Here is a 16,712-nt window from a genome sequence, read left to right as displayed (position 1 = left end):
TGCCTATCCCTTTTGTAGCAGGGTAGTATGTAATTGTCTGTTTACCTTACGCGAGCCATTCTAATAGATCTGCCCTCTACTTCACAGTGCCTTGATTTGTGTTTCCCCTTTCAATTGGGCATATACACTCAAGAAATTTACAAAATACTTTTATTTGGCTTTAAATATTTTATCCATTTATTTGAGAGAGAGCATGAGCAAGAGGCTGTGGGGGGAGAGGAAGAGGGAAAAGCAGGCTCCCCACTGAGCATGGGGCTTGATCCTAGGACCCCGGGATCATGACCTGAGCCAAAGGCAGACACTTAACCAACTGAGCCACCCAGGAACCCCTAAAGTATTTTTTTATTTTGAAGTAGTTTGAAAGAATTTACAAAAGAGTTCCTATGTATCCTTCATCCAGCTTCTGTCAGTGATAATATTCTACATAAGCACAGTACCTTGTCAAAACCAGGAAAATAGTACTAACACAATACTTCTAACTCAACTACAGGCCTTAGTCAGATCACACCAGTTTTCACATATACTCGTCACAGAGATCTGTGAAATTTTATCACATGTGTGGCTTCATGTCACCACCACCACCCCAGTCCAATACAGAACTGTTTCATTTCACAAAGGAACTTCTAACTAACCCTTAGGTCATACCCTCTCCTAATCCTGACCATCACTGATCTGTCCTCCCTCGCCGTAATTGGGCCACTTCACAAATGTCACGTACAGGGAATCCTAGAGCATGGATGCGCTGTACTGCGGGCTTTTCTCACTCAGCATAACGCATTTGAGATCCATGAAAGGTGTGTCTATCAGTAGCTCTTTCCTCTTTACTGCTGAGCAGTATCGCATTATCTGAATATACCACAGATTGTTTATCTGTTCACCTGCTGAAGGATATTTGGGGTGTCCACATTATCATCGTTAGCTGTGACAAACAACCCTGCCATGAACATTTGTATTCAGTTTTCCATGAACATGTTTTCTATGAACATTTTAGTGTTGACATGTGTTTTCATTGCTGTGTGTGTCAGGGAAGTGAGAAATGCCCAAGAACGCAACTGTAGAGTGCTACAGTAATTGTGTGCTGAACTGCCAAATTGTTCCCAGAGTCGACGCACCGTTTTACATTCCCACCAGCAACAGCTGTTGAACAGCCTTCCTTTCATATATTTGCTATCCATGTATCTGCTTTAGTGAAGTATCTGCTCAAGTTTTTGCACATTTTCTTTCTTTTTTCTTTTTTCTTAAGACTTATTTATTTTAGGGGCACCTGGGTGGCCATTCACTTAGGCGTCTGCCTTCGGCTCAGGCCATGATCGAGCCCCTCATCAGGCTTCCTGCTCAGCACAGCGTGTGCTTCTCCTCTGCTTCAGTCGGTTAAGCATCTGCCTCCAGCTCAGGTCATGATCCCAGAGTTCTGGGATCGAGCCCTGCATCCGGCTCCCTGCTCAGTGGGGAGTCTGCTTCTCCCTCTCCCGCTCCCCCTGCCTGTGCTCTCTCTCTCTCTGTATCAACTAAATAAAATCTTTAAAATAAGATTTATTTGTTTTAGAGGGAGAGCAGGGGGTGGGGCAAGATGGGGTGGGAGAGAGAATCCCAAGCAGGCTCTGCCCTGGGCATAGAGCCCAATGCGGGGCTCCATCCCACCACCCTGAGATCAGGACCCAAGCCAAAACCAAGAGTCCAATGTTCAACTGACTGAGCCACCCAGTTAGCCCTTTTTCTAACTGGAATTTTTTTAGTCAACTTTATTAATGTATAACTTATATGTAACAAAATGTATGTATGTATACATACAAAATGTATGTATAACAAAAAACACTGATTTCAAGTGCAAAATTAGATGAGGTTGGACAAACAGATATACCCATGTATGGAACGAGATACTCTCTGTAGTCATTTCCTTAAGCCAGTATAGCTATGTCCACCCACCTCCACTGTGCTGCTAATGGCAAATACATTTCTATTTGTTATAGATCAAGCAGTACAATTATGTATATGTTTTATATAGTTGCTTTTACAACAAGTTAAAAAAAGAAATAGCATTTATACTTTATTACACATAATTACTGGTGCTCTTTGTTTTCTCGTGTGCATTCACATCATTGTCTGGGATCACATACTTACAGCGTTTGGTTCTTCTTGGGTTGGGTGACATTGGGCAAGGAGACAATGCAAGTTCCTGCTCATGGGGAACAAGGAAGAGAGAATGGGAGCATCCAGGTCACTGAGATGCAAGCCTCAGCTGGGACACTGGCCATTCATTAACAAGCACATGATGTTTTCTGCTTATCAGAGAAGGTTTATTAGTATATTTGTTGATTATAAATGTAATCATTTTCAGTGCCAACATCTTTTAATGGAGATACGCTAATTATTTCCAGTAGTGCCCTATTGTTAGATACTTCTCCCTCTAAACAGTTCAGCTCTTAAATTCACTGTATAACTCTCCTTGAGCCTGTCATGTTTTAAATTTGTGTAGACACTGCCTAAAACCGCCCAGCTGTACTCCAAGTAGCCCAGTATTAACTACATGTGAAAATCACATGATTTTCCCAATGACTGTCTCTAGTCTGGCTCATTTTTAAAATTTCTGACATTTAGGATGCCTGGGTGACTCAGTCAGTTGAGTGGCTGCCTTTGGCTCAGGTCATGATCCCAGGGTCCAAGGATCGAGTCCTGCTCTGGGCTCCCTGCTCAGCAGAGAGCCTGCTTCTCCCTCTCCCTCAGCCTGCTTCTCTGCCTACTTGTGCTCTCTCTGTCTAATAAATAAAATCTTTAAAAAATTTTTGACATTTATTTATCAATACTACTCTAGTTTTATTAATATACATTATTTTTAGAGCACTAAGTTTTAGGTTTATGGAAAATTGAGCTGATAGTACAGAATTCCCATATTCCTGGTCTCACCTTACATTTTCCCCGACTGTTATCTTTAGCGTGGTATATTTGTTATAACTGATGAACCCATATTGATACATTATTATTAACTAAAGTCTATGGTTTACATTAGAGTTGTACATAATATGTACAATATGGGTTTTGACAAATATATAATATCACATATGTCAGTCATTACAGTATCATACAGAATAGTTTTGTGGCATGAAAAACCCCTGTGCCTCACCTGTTCCTCCCTCCCTCCCTTCCCCAAGTCCTCACCAACCAACATTTTACTGTCTCTAAGCTTTGCCCTTCTCAGAAAGTGGTAAGTTTGGAATTAAGCAACGGGTGCTTTTTCAGACTGACTTTGGCACGTAGCAGCATGCATTTAAGATTCCTCCATGCCCTTTTGTGGCTTGACAACTCAGTTCTTTTTACAGCTGAATAATATCCTATTGTGTGTATGTGCCACAGTGTCTTTAACCACTTACCTATTGAAGAACATCTGAGTTGATTCCCGTTCTGAGCAATTACAACCACTGGTGTGCCTTGCTGGCTGATACGGCAGGACTGTATTTAACTTTGCGAGAGACTCTCAGATTCTTCTGAAGTGGCTGTACCACTTTGTATTCTCCTCAGCAGTGAATGAGAATCCTGGTTCCTCCTATTGGATTTTAGATTTTAGCCATTCTAATACCTATGTAATCATATTCTTTTAACCTGTAATTCCCTAATAGCACACAATCTTGAGCATATTTTCTTATGCTTATTTGCTACCTGTGTATCTTGTTCCTGAGGTGTCCAAATTTTTTGCCCTTTTAAAAGCATGGTAGGCAGGGGCACCTGGGTGGCTCAAACACTTAAACATCTGCCTTCAGCTTGGATCATGATCTCTGGGTCCTGGGACTGAGCCCCACATCGGGCTCCAGATCAACGGGGAGTATGCTTCTCCCTCTGCATCTTTCCCTGCTCATGCTCACACTCTCTGTCTCTCTCTCAAATGAATAAATAAAATCTTTAAAAACAAAAAAAAACATAGTAGGCAGAATTCTAAGATGACCTCAAGATTTTTCCATCATAGGACAACCCTTTGGGGTCCCCTCCCATCAAAAAAAAAAAGAATTTGGGGCGCCTAGGTGGCTCAGTGGATTAAAACCTCTGCCTTCAGCTCAGGTCATAATCCCAGGGTCCTGGGATCGAGTCCCGCATCGGGCTCTCTGCTCAGCGGGGAGACTGCCTCCTCCTCTCTCTCTGCCTGCCTCTCTGCCTACTTGTGATCTCTGTCTGTCAAATAAATAAATAAAATCTTTAAAAAAAAAAAAAAAGTGGGGGGAGGGGGCACCTGGGTGGCTCACTGGGTTAAAGCCTCTGCCTTCAGCTCCAGTCCTGGGATAGAGCCCCGCATCAGGCTCTCTGCTCAGTGGGGAGCCTGCTTCCCCCTGCCTCTCTGCCTGCCTCTCTGCCTGCCTCTCTGCCTACTTGTGATCTCTCTCTCTGTCAAATAAATAAGTCAATCTTTAAAAAAAAATAAAAAATAAACTTAAAGAAAAAAAGAATTTTCCATTGTAATCCATGAGATTAAATTTTTTTCCCCAGAACCTCCAGATAAGAACTAAGTCTAGGAACAGAAAACTTAGCCATGTTGTGCTAGAATTCTGATCTCAGTACTACAAACTAATAAATGGATATTTTGGTAATTGCAGTTTGTTACACAGAAACAGAAAACTAGTACGAGGCTGGATTTTTGGCAGCGGCTCCCTCACAAAGTCTTCTCTCTGATGTGAGGCTGAACAAGGTGATAGCCATTGCTTAAGGCTTTCGAACTTTCATTGTACTCTAAGGCCTTTGGTGTGAACGTTCTGGAGTGAAATAAGGTCGGAGCTACAGCTAAAGACTTCCTCACAGCAGCTGAACCGAAGAGGACGTTCTGCGGTATGGAAATTTGCGTGTAGAACAAGTCTGGTATTTTGGGGTAAAGATTTCCCATACTGACTGCATTTAAAGTCCTTTTGGGGTCATGAACTTTCGGGTACTGAATGAGGTTAATGCTGTAGCTAACGGCTTTCCTATAATTTCTGGTGTTAAACAAGTTAAGAGATATAAAAGGTGAACATGTGCCTCACATAGGAGGTCTTTTTGTGTTGAAAACTTTCTGGTACTAAACACCTGTGGCTATTTCAGTGAAGACTTTCCCACCCTGGCAGCACCCTTGTGGCCTTTCTCTCACGTGAACCTTCTGGCGCCGACTGAGACGAGAGACTGTGCCGTCGACCCCCCACATTCAGTGCGTTCGTGAAGTCTTGCTCCAGGGTGAGCTCTCTGGTGCCAACTGAGGTTGGAGTTTTGACTAAAGAACTTCCTACACTCAGGGGCGCCTGGGTGGCTCATTCATTAAGTGTCTGCCTTCGGCCCAGGTCATGATCCCAGGGCCCTGGGATCAAGCCCCGCGTCGGGCTCTCTGCTTGGCGAGAAGCCAGCTTCTCCCTCTCCCACTCCCCCTGCTTGTGTTCCCTCTCTTGCTATGTCTCTCTCTGTCAAATAAATAAATAAAATCTTAAAAAAAAAAAAAAAAGAATTTCCTACATTCAGTGCATTTATAGGGCCTTTCCCCTGTATGAATTCTCTGGTGCTGAACAAGTGTGGATTTGCGGTTGAATGTTTTCCCACACTCACTGCACTTATAACATTTTATTTCAGAATGAACTTTATGATGTATGCTCAGTTTAGATGGGTGGCTAAAGGACTTCCCATACTCTTTACACATATAGAGCATTCTTCCGGTATGAATTTTTCTCTGAGTAATAAGAACTGATTTCTCCCTGAAGGCATTTTTACCTGTTGAACCTCTGTAGGATCTCCATTCAGTGTAAGTTCTTGGGTAGTTGAAGAGGGCATAACCCTCCATTTCCCACAGTTGCTGCACTTGAAGGGTTTCTGTCCAGGGTGGACTCCCGGGTGCTGCCTGAGTCTGGAGCTGTGAGGGAAGGTCCCCCTGTGCTGCTCAGTAGCTTCCCCAAACTGCGAGTGACTTGGTGCTGGCTGAGGCCAAAGCTGGCCAGGAGGTCCATGCTACAGCCCCACGCGTGAAGGGGGTTCTGATGAGTGGGCGCCACAGCTCTTCCACGGCTCAAGAGGGTCCTCCGATCTTCCCCGGGACGGAGACAACCTGAAAGCAGAGAAATGGCAGTTAACTGAGTGCTAGGATGGAGGAGGAGGCACTTTCCTCATCAGTGCATGTCAACATACTCAGGAAGGAGTCCATGGGATTGCTGGAAGGTTCGATGAAAGGGACAGGGGAGTTTCTGGATGGAAGGGCTGACCCTGCAGGCTAGGGTCCAGGCAGATGACAGAATGTGAAAGATCTCAACAGAGATGAGCACACAAAGAGGGAGAAGAGGGAGGAGAGCTATGGTCTCCAAGTCAGTTCTCTGCAAAGGGTTTTGGCAGGGCCTTGGCTACTGGTGACAGCATTGTGAAGAGGCATGTGTCCAGTCCCATGAAAAGGTCACTGCAGCCCAAAACCATAATATACCTAGGAATAAACCTAACCAAAGAGGCAAAGAACCTGTACTCAGAAAACTATAAAGTACTCATGAAAAAATGTGAAGACGACACAAAGAAATGGAAAAATGTTCCATGTTCATAGATTGGAAAAATAAATATTGTGAAAATGTCTATGCTACCTAAAGCAATCTACGCATTTAATTCAATCCATATCAAAATACCATCAACTTTTTTTAAAGAAATGGAACAAATTTATATGGAACTAAAATTTATATGGAACCAGAAAAGACCCCAAATAACCAGAGGAATGTTGAAAAAGAAAACCAAAGTTGGCGGCAACACAATTCCAGACTTCAAGCTCCATTATAAAGCTACAATCATCAAGATAGTACAGTACCGGCACAAAAACAGACAAATAGATCAATGGAACAGAATAGAGAACCCAGAAATGGACCCTCAACTCTCTGGTCAACCAATCTTCAACAAAGCAGGAAAGAAAGTCCAATGGAAAAAAGACAGTCTCTTCAACAAATGGTGTTGGGAAAACTGGAGAGCCACATGCAGAAGAATGAAACTGGACTATATCCTTATACCATAACAAAAACAGGCTCAAAATAGATGAAAGACCTAAATGTGAGACAGGATTCCATCACAATCCTTGAGGAAAACATGGGCAACAACCTCTTCAACCTCAGCCACAGAAACTTCTTCCTGGAAACATCACCAAAGGCAAGGGAAACAAAGGCAAAATGAACTATTGGGACTTCATCAAGATCAAAAGCTTTTGTACAGCAAAGGAAACAGCCAACAAAACCAAAAGACAACAGATAGAGTAGGAGAGGATATTTGCAAACGACATATCAGATAAAGGACTAGTATCCAATATCTATAAAGAGCTTATCAAACTCAACACCCAAAGAACAAATAATCCAATCAAGAAATGGGCAGAGGACATGAACAGACATTTCTGCAAAGAAGACGTCCAAAATGGCCAACAGACACATGAAAAAGTGCTCCACATCACTCGGCATCAGGGAAATACAAATCAAAACCACAATGAGATACCACCTCACCCCAGTCAGAATGGCTAAAATTAACAAGTCAGGAAATGACAGATGCTGGTGAGGATGCGGAGAAAGGGGAACCCTCCTACACTGTTGGTGGGAACGCAAGCTGGTACAGCCACTCTGGAAAACAGCATGGAGGTTCCTCAAAAAGTTGAAAATAGAGCTACCCTATGACCCAGGAATTGCACTACTGGGTATTTACCCTGAAGATACAAACGTAGTGATCCGAAGGGGCACGTGCACCCAAATGTTTATAGCAGTGATGTCCACAAGAGCCAAACTACGGACAGAGCCTAGATGTCCATCAACAGATGAATGGATAAAGAAGATGTGGTATAGGGGCACCTGGGTGGCTCAGTTGTTAAGCATCTGCCTTTGGCTCAGGTCATGATCCCAGGGTCCTGGGATCGAGCCCCACATTGGGCTCCCTGCTCCGTGGGAGGCCTGCTTCTCCCTCTCCCATTCCCCATTATTGTATTCCCTCTCTTGCTGTCTTTCTTGCTGTCAAATTAATAAGATCTTTGGGGAAAAAAAAGAGATGTGATATATATATATATTTGTGTGTGTGTGTGTGTGTGTATAGATATATAGATATATATCACATACACACAGACAGTGGAATACTATGCAGCCATCAGAAAAACCTGAAATCTTGCCATTTGCAACGACATATGCTAAGTGAAATAAGTCAATCAGAGAAAGACAATTATCATATGATCTCTCTGATATGAGAAATTTGAGAGGCAGGGCGGGGGGGTCATGGGGGCGAGTGAGGGGAAAAAATGGAACAAGATGGGATTGGCGGGAGACAAAACATAAGAGACTCTTAATCTCAGGAAACAAACTGAGGGTTGGTAGGGGGGAGGGGGAGGGATATGGTGGTTGGGTTATGGACATTAGGGAGGGTATGTGCTATGGTGAGTGCTGTGAATTGTGTAAGACTCATGATTCACAGACCTGTATCCCTGAAGCAAATAATATATTTTATGTTAATAATAATAAAAAAAAAAAGGTCATTGCAGCACAGTAGCTAGTTCAAGTGTGACACAGAAAGATATTTGCATGACTCACGTTGTGTGTAGAATAGGCCAGCGTGGGACAGCTCTGCATAGGTTACCATCCTGGTTTTCACCTGTCTCTCAGCTCCAAATTCACCTATTTGCCTGCTCTTTGCAAACCAATTTTTTTTAAAGATTTTATTTATTTATTTGACAGACAGAGATCACAAGTTGGCAGAGAGGCAGAGCAGAGCCCTGTGCGGGGCTCAATCCCAGAACCCCGGGATCATGACCTGAGCTGAAGGCAGAGGCTTTAACCCACTGAGCCACCCAGGTGCCCCACAAATGGATTTTTAAAATATTTTTCTTTGGAAGCCTGCATATAAAAATAAAATGCAAATAAAAAATATTTTATTTATTTATTTGTCAAAGAGAGAGACAGTGAAAGAGGGAACACAACAAGCTGGAGGAGTGGGAGAAGCAGGCTCCCCGCTGAGCAGGGAGCCGGAGGCAGGGCTTGATCCCAGGACCCGGGGATCATGACAGCCGAAGGCAGACGCTCAACAACTAAGCCACCCAGGCACCCCTGATGTTAACCTTTTTTTTAAAAAAAGATTTTATTTATTTGATAGAGAGAACACAAGCAGGGGGAGCAGCATCGGGAGAGGGAAAAGCGAGCTCCCTGCTTGTGCTGTAACTTTGTAGTAATCTTTTATAGCAGCAATAAAAATTACACACCAGGGGCCCCTGGGTGGCTCAGTGGGTTAAAGCCTCTGCCTTTGGCTCAGGTCATGAGCCCAGGGTCCTGGGATCCAGCCCCGCATCAGGCTCTCTGCTCCGCGGAGAGCCTGCTTCCTCCCCTCTCTCTGCCTGCCCCTCTGCCTACTTGTGACCTCTGTCAAACAAATAAATAAAATCTTTAAAAAAAAAATTACACACCATCTCCAAACTATGTTCCACAAAAAGACACAGAAGACATTCCCTTCACTAAAATAATTGAGAAATATATTAGTGAGAGGACTGAAAATATCCGTGGTTACTATCTTTCGTAAGCCAGTTATGACTGTAGGGGATGCTGTCACTGAGATGGGCTCTGTTTTCTGTGGGACGATCCCATGAGCAGCAGAGACCCAGGGGCAGCACTTAATTACCAAACACAAGGTGGGCCCACCCGCCACAACAGGCAGCGGTGTCGTCCAGGCAACCAGAATGCCTGGACCCAAAGAGGTTCTTTGGCAGTGAGGAACTGGGTACAGCGTTCCTCCGAAGGAAGTACTTGGGGTATCAGTCGTTATGCTAAGAAGGGCTAAACGAAAGCCCCGGAAGCTTCCACTCCCTGCCAAGACAGACCGCCGAAAGCGGGACTGCCCTCTGGAGGAGCTGCAGGGACTCATGCCACCACCAACCACACAAAGGAAGCAGAGCCATCGGTACCCATCACATCCCATGCAACTCACAAGTCTGGCCTGAGCACAATCCAAATGGCTCTTGGAGGATGACCGCGGACCACCCATCCTAAATTTAATGCGGTCGCTCCGACTGCGGCTGCTCTTCCAGAGGCAGACCTGGGCACCAGGCTTGCAGCCAGGGAACTGGCCGGTGCCTTCTCGTCCATACAACTTTCAAGCAGCCCCACGAACCATTTCCTTTCACCTGCTCATACCAAACCACAGTGCATGTTCTGCTCCGTCTTGGTCTTGCATAAACATCACGTGGGTTCCCTCGATTATGACATGCTGTGCGGATCTGATGAGCAAGAAGCAGCAACTACTTCAGATGCCTCCGTAAGAAATATGCAGACAAAAGGGTGAGAAACAAAACCTCCCAAAATTCAGGGGCCTGTGACCTCAGCGAAGCTCTCAGGGGTTCAGTCGCCCGAGTAGGTTGAGAAATTCCATCTCATTGTTGCACCTCACACCATCAACCACCAAAAAATATTCGGGAGGCCTTTCTGGATTCTGGAGGTAACGCACACAACATCTGAATCTACTGCTTGGAACCATCCACCAGGTCAGCCGTCGGGCTTCCTGTTTTAAGTGGAACCAGAAAGAGAGAAGCCTCTGAAGCAGGCTCGGGCTGCTCGACCCCCCAGGCCTTATGATATGGCAGATTCAGTGATACCGGAACTGTCTGTGGCCAACTGGGACACTGTGCGGAGCCTGTGGCAAGCGGCAGTAGGAGAGTCACAGCACAGACCTCCAGGACTTGGAAGCAAGTCTACATCTTACGCAGATAACGACTCTACTTTAGAGAAATAGTTTCTAGTTTGCTAATCAAAGACTGAATGCCTAACCAGGGGATGCCAGGTCACCATGTGACGTGAGCGTCCCCTCATGAACTGGTATCGTCTGACCCACACAGCCAGAAATCTAACATTAAATGGAAATAGTATAGGAGATCAAGCTTGGCCCAGGACTTGGGCAGTCCTGCACAAAGACTTGCAGAGGAAGAGGGCACACTTGTAGCACAAAGGGGCCATGACTCCAGTGGAGTCACCAAGCTGGGGAGAGGCTGAGATTGGTGGGATCGGCTGGATAACTATGAAAGACCTGGCCCCCAAACTCTACCCTGTGAAGTCTGGAGGTAATACCTATTGGAGGCTACTCACAAGGCTGCTCGAAGAGTGCCGGGAGAGTATGCCCACCCCAGTCACAGCGTCCACCATAGGGAAACCTGGGAAGGAAGCAGCCCTTGTGGTCCAGCTTTGGGATAGACAGAACTTCCCATGGGAAACGGCAGAAGGTAGCCTATACTGTGGGAGGGTGTAGGGACTCACCCAGAGAGCCGATGAGCTCAAAGTTCTCCAACATCACATCATGGTATAGATGCCTCCAGGTTACATTAAGGAGCCTCCACTCCTGGGAGAAATACACAGCCACATCCTCAAATGTCACTTGACCCTGCAGTGATGGGTTCCACTGATCCTAGCAGTTGGCGATTGGGTAGAAAAACCAACCAACTGGACACATCCAAGCCTTTGACAGGGAAGGGCACCATCCTCTCTCTCACTGACAGGCTCAACAACCACCGCCCCCACCACCACCACATCCCGACGCATCCTTTTCCCTCCAGAACTCGACCTCAGAAGGAAAACCAAGTCACAATGCCACTGGTGCCTTTCTCCTCACGTTACTAGTAGATTCTGTATCCGTCCCACAGCCACGACAGGACGGATGCCATCTATGTTCAGGTCCAGGCACACAGGCCTCACCTTTTCTCCTTCCACCCCATTCTGTCTATGTCCCTCACATCACACCTCTCAGATGCAACCACACCTACACTCACCATTCTTCCTTAGGGCCAGACACCGGCTCCCAAGGCCCTTCAGTCGGCACTCCAGCCCAGCAGGCACATGACATACTCGGAATCCTCCAAGTTCTGCACCCACACCATTCCAGCACAACCTCACCAGTGCATCCCATTGGCAACTCCCTGGCGTCCCCGCATACCACACTCCATGTGGTGTCCTGAGGATGCACGGGCCCAGCAACCGCAATCCTACCCTGCTCCAGCCTGCCTGCACTTCCTGTGGCCACCGCCACAGGCACCCTCCTGCCCGGCACTGAAGACTCCCTACCCGGCCCTGCTCCTGGCTTCAGTGTTCAGCCACTCAGAACTGCAGCTGGATCTCTGAGATGCCGCACTTCCTTCAGCTCTGCCTTTGCACGGGCTGTCCTCTCACTTGCCAGGATCCTCCTCTCCTATCCTGAGGCACACTCAGAGTCCAGCCCACTGGGCCTGGGACGTTGCCTGTCGACCAGGTGACACCCATCTGCCACTGAATGCCTCTGCAACCCTGAATGAAAACCCTCAGGCCCCAAAGAGGGCAAATATAAAACCCTGGTGAGCCTGCAGACAGGGAGTCAGCCCAACCCCGGGCCCACTTAGCCCCTCCCTCCATCACTGCCAGGCCACAGGCTGCATCCTAGGTCCAGTTGCCAATTAGGAGCCTTGGCCCCCTGCCACTCCCCCTCCATTCCCTGCTAACATAGGCCCAGACTTCACAGTGCCTTAGTTGCACCTACCACCACCTTCCGACTGCACAGTCAGAACATCTGGTCCTCCTTGGTCCCCAGCCTCCCTTCCCACAACTCGCCGGGCATTCACCACCATCCTTCATCCCACATTGTTCCTAGTCCCACTCTCCAGCCCCATCCTTTGGATCTTGCCAGCCCGGATCCTGGAGAATTCCAGAGCCGCACATCCAGGTACCGACATGGGGCCTCCATTCCTGGACGGATTGCTCTTAAAGTCTCCAAAACCAGACTCCAGCTCTTGTCCCGGAACCTGCTCTAGCCACCGACATCCACATCTGTTGATAGATCGTCCACCCATAAAACCAGAGTTCAAACGCCCAGGCCACTCCTTGATAGGTCAGTGTCTCTCGCTGCCTCACATCCAGCAACTGGGCTGGTGGCACTGAGATAACAGACAGAGTGCAAGCACCTCTGCCATCTCCAATGCCAGCACCCTGGTGCAGCCACCCGTCACCAGCAGCCTCTCATGGGCCTTCTTCCCTCTGTAGCCAGAGGGAGCCTCCCAACACCGCGTCAGATCACTTCCCCCTCTGCTCTAAATCTCCAGTGGCTCCCAGCGCCCTCGGAACAGAGGTCTAGATCCATTCCAGGCCTGACTCCTGTCCCTGCTCTCTGTTCTCGGAAGACCTCGGTGGGACCTGGGTTCCCACTCAGCCTCACTACCATGCATTTGCTGGTTTCTGTGTCCTTAACGCTTTCCCTATCACAACCCACCGACTGGCACAACCGCCGGACTGCGGACTGCACTGTGGGTGACCCCCAAAGCCCGGGTGATACGGGCGAGGAGGAGGAAAAGCCTCAGGCTACCAACATCCCCGATACGGGGGTCTGAGTGAGTGGGGCCGAGGGAGCGCCCTGGACTCACCCGCGACCCACCTGCGCCGGGTCTGTGGTCCCCGCGGCCGCCGGCGGCCGTGGCGGCGGAGCTGCGCGCTGAGAGGCGGCTCCGGGTCGTCCCACGGGAACGCAGACCCGACCCCAGCCCAGCCAGCGGAGGGATGACCTCGGGCTGACCGTCGCAGTCGGGGCCTCGGTCCCCACCCACTCCTGCGCGAGAAGCCTACCGGGCGCCGGGTGCCCCTTGCCGGGGCGGCGGGCACCGAGGACCGGTGGAGGCTCGGGAGAGCGCGCGGCGCGGACCGATACGTCTGTGAGAGGCGGCCCGCCCCATGCTGGGGACGAGTCTCAGAGAGACGGAGCCAGGACTGGGCGCTCCCGGCTCGGCGAAGATGCGACGACGGACCCCGCCCTCACGGAGCGTGGGCAGTAGCACCGGGAGGACTCGGCGCCGCGGGCGCCCGGGGCCCCGCGCGCGCACGAGGCCCCGCGGCGGAACTACACTACCCAGAAGACACTGCGACGATGCCTCGGCGCTGACCAATGAGAGCCCAGGACGGGGCGTCTCCGGGACGGCTGCTGGGGCGGGACTTCCGCCGTCCGCCTCTGAGGGTTGTCCGTCTAGTCCCGTTTCTATCGGCCCTTCGCTTGGGTACGGCGTCGCGGGCCCGGAGGGCGCCCGTAAGGGTCCCCGCGTCGGCGGAATCGGGAGTGGCGGACGGCACGAGAGTCGAAGGGGGCGGGGTCCCGCCACGCCCTGTATGCGCCTTTAGCGCGGAGAATGACCCGCCTCCCGGGCCCCTGGCGTCCCCAGCCTTAGTGGGACGGACCCGGGCTGTGCGGCGGGGTCGCGCGGGGGCGGCCTCCGCGGAAGCCGGCTCGTGCCCGCGGCCGCCGCGACTCGTCCCCCTGGCGTTGAGCGGCTGCGGACTCAGGGCCTGGGGGCGTGGGCGGGAGGAAGACGGGGTGCGGGGAGGAAAACCGGCGGTCGGTGTGGGCAGAGGCGGGGGTGGCTGGGCCCGGGCCCTTCCCGCTGCTCGGTGTGTGCGGTCCCTGGCCGCTGAGGCCGGGACCACCGCTCTGCGGAGCGTCCCGAGAGCGGACAGCCTGAGAACATCCGCGGTGTCGCAGACGGCAGGACCGTTCTTTCGTGCCTGCGGCCGAGCCGTGGTCCGTCATCTACGGGTGGGCACGTGGGCTGCGTCCGCCGCTTGGCTGGTGGAAGTAGCGCTGCGGTGAGCAGAGGGGTGCTTGCGTGTCCTCGTAGTGTCGTTTTCCTCAGCGAATTACGGCACTGCGTGGGGTTTCTGTCTTTAAGGTTGTGGGGAGCCTCCCTACTGTCGTGCACGGCGGTTGTACAGTTCACGTTCCCGCCGGCGGGGCCCGGCTGTTCCTTTGCTCCACGTCCTGGCCAGCACGTTGTTGTAGTGGCCCTTATTTGCAGTTTATTATAGTGAAAAGGTAATTTAAAATCTGGGACAGGAGGGGCACGCGAGTGGCGCATTCGTTAAGCGTCTGCCTTCAGCTGGGGTCATGATCCTGGGGTCCTGGGATCGAGTCCCACGTGGGGCTCCTTGCTCGGTGGGAAGTCAGTTTCTCCCTCTCCCTCTGCCTGCTGCTCCCCCTGCTTGTACTCTCTCTGGGTCAAATAAAAAGAAAATATTTTAAAAATAAATAAAACAAAATCTCGCAAAAGAAAGAGGTATATAAGCAGGAATTAAGAAAGCTCAGGCACAAGGGCGCCTGGGGGCTCAGTGGGTTGGAGCCTCTGCCTTCAGCTCAGGTCATGATCTCAGGGTCCTGGGATCGAGTCCCGCATCGGGCTCTCTGCTCAGCGGGGAGCCTGCTTCCTCCTCTCTCTCTCTGCCTGCCTTTCTGCCTACTTGTGATCTCTCTATCAAATAAATAAATAAAATCTTAAAAAAAAAAAGAAAGAAAGAAAGATCAGGCACAAGCTTCTCACTGTCCTCTCCCAGTGGGGTCACATGCAGCACTCACTTCTCCCAAAAACAATATACATGACAACACATACGGAGTGTTGCCACCAAGTGTCCTCACCTAAGTCTTGGTGTCCAGGGTTTTCATTGGGAAACAGTGACAAAGGTGTGCAGCACCCATGTAACTGACCTTAGTTACCCAGTCTCTGTCCCCACCCCCCGAGGACAAACTGATGCAGCGTGGCCCACAGCCCCTACCGCAAATCACACCGCTGGCATAGACGATCTGGTGTGCATTAGGGCTCCAGGTACACAAGGACACTAATATCAGGAGGGCTATTTCCGCCCAGTGGTACAGTGGACAGGGCTGACTGCAGTGGCTCAGCAAGGCTGTGGCACAGAGTAGATCCTGGGATGAGTCATGCTTCCTCTCTGAAACGATGAAGCTGCCTTGGCGTCTCACTAGCCTCTGGATCCGTGCCAGCTGGCTCTTCCAGACAGCACAGAATAAGGGCAGCAGAGCCAGCTTCCTGCAGAGAGCTCCAACCTCAGACACACTCTGCAACAGGCCAACTGGTCCCTAGCACCCGTGCCACCTGCTGCCCCGCTGTGCGCCCTCCCCCAGCGGTGATGTGGAAACACTACAGACGGCTGCCGGAAGGTGCCTAGCCCAGGTCTGAACCACCACAATGCTCCTTCACTCCTGTTCCTCCAACACTGGAGGGTAAGGGGGCTAGAAAAGAGTCAGCTGTTTTAATGCCACCCCCCTCGACCCTCCAACTCCCGTCAACACCCACAGCTCCATGTCTCCTCCCTCCCTTAAGATCTGGGGGCCTGCAGCCAGGTGAGAACAAAGCCAGTCACTCTGCCCTTTCTGTCCTTGGTTCTGACCCAGTCCCTACTTGGTGCTACTGTGGCCGGCACTGGCTTCTCCCTGGCCTCCCCCACACTCACAGAAAGGGTGACAGGATCATCACCCTGGGGATTCAGCCTGAACCAAAGGCCTGGGACTCTCTCGGGGAGAGAGGGCCAAGAGGATGGCACAGGCCCACTCGGGTAAAGAAGACAAAGGACTGTGCTGGTGACTCCACTTTAGGCAGAGGGCTGACCTCCCGAATGGCCACCACGAGTCCCCTTGTCCATGTTCACACACTCACTTAGGTCCCTTCCATAGTGAATAGTGTGCCCGCTAGCACATGGGGGAGGTGACAGGATGACTTCTGTGGCCGGGTCGTAAAAGGCGTTGTGGCTCCTTTGGCTTTGCTCCCTCTTGGCTCACTTGCTCAGAGAGAAGCCACTTGCCATGTTGTGACGACACTCAAGCAGCCCCCAGCCAGAATTGCTAGAAGTTCCCCCAAGCCCCACCCTGGTTGGCGTGTGGGTGTCCGTGAGGAGGGGAAGCCTCCCAAGTGTGGAGAGAGAACTCTGATTGCAGGACCGGGGGAGGAGGGGGAA

This window comes from Martes martes (genome assembly GCF_963455335.1).
Source record: "Martes martes genome assembly, chromosome: 17".
NCBI classification, from domain to species: domain Eukaryota; kingdom Metazoa; phylum Chordata; class Mammalia; order Carnivora; family Mustelidae; genus Martes; species Martes martes.
The sequence above is the reverse complement of the archived record's forward strand: the minus strand, read 5'-3'. Positions refer to the sequence as shown.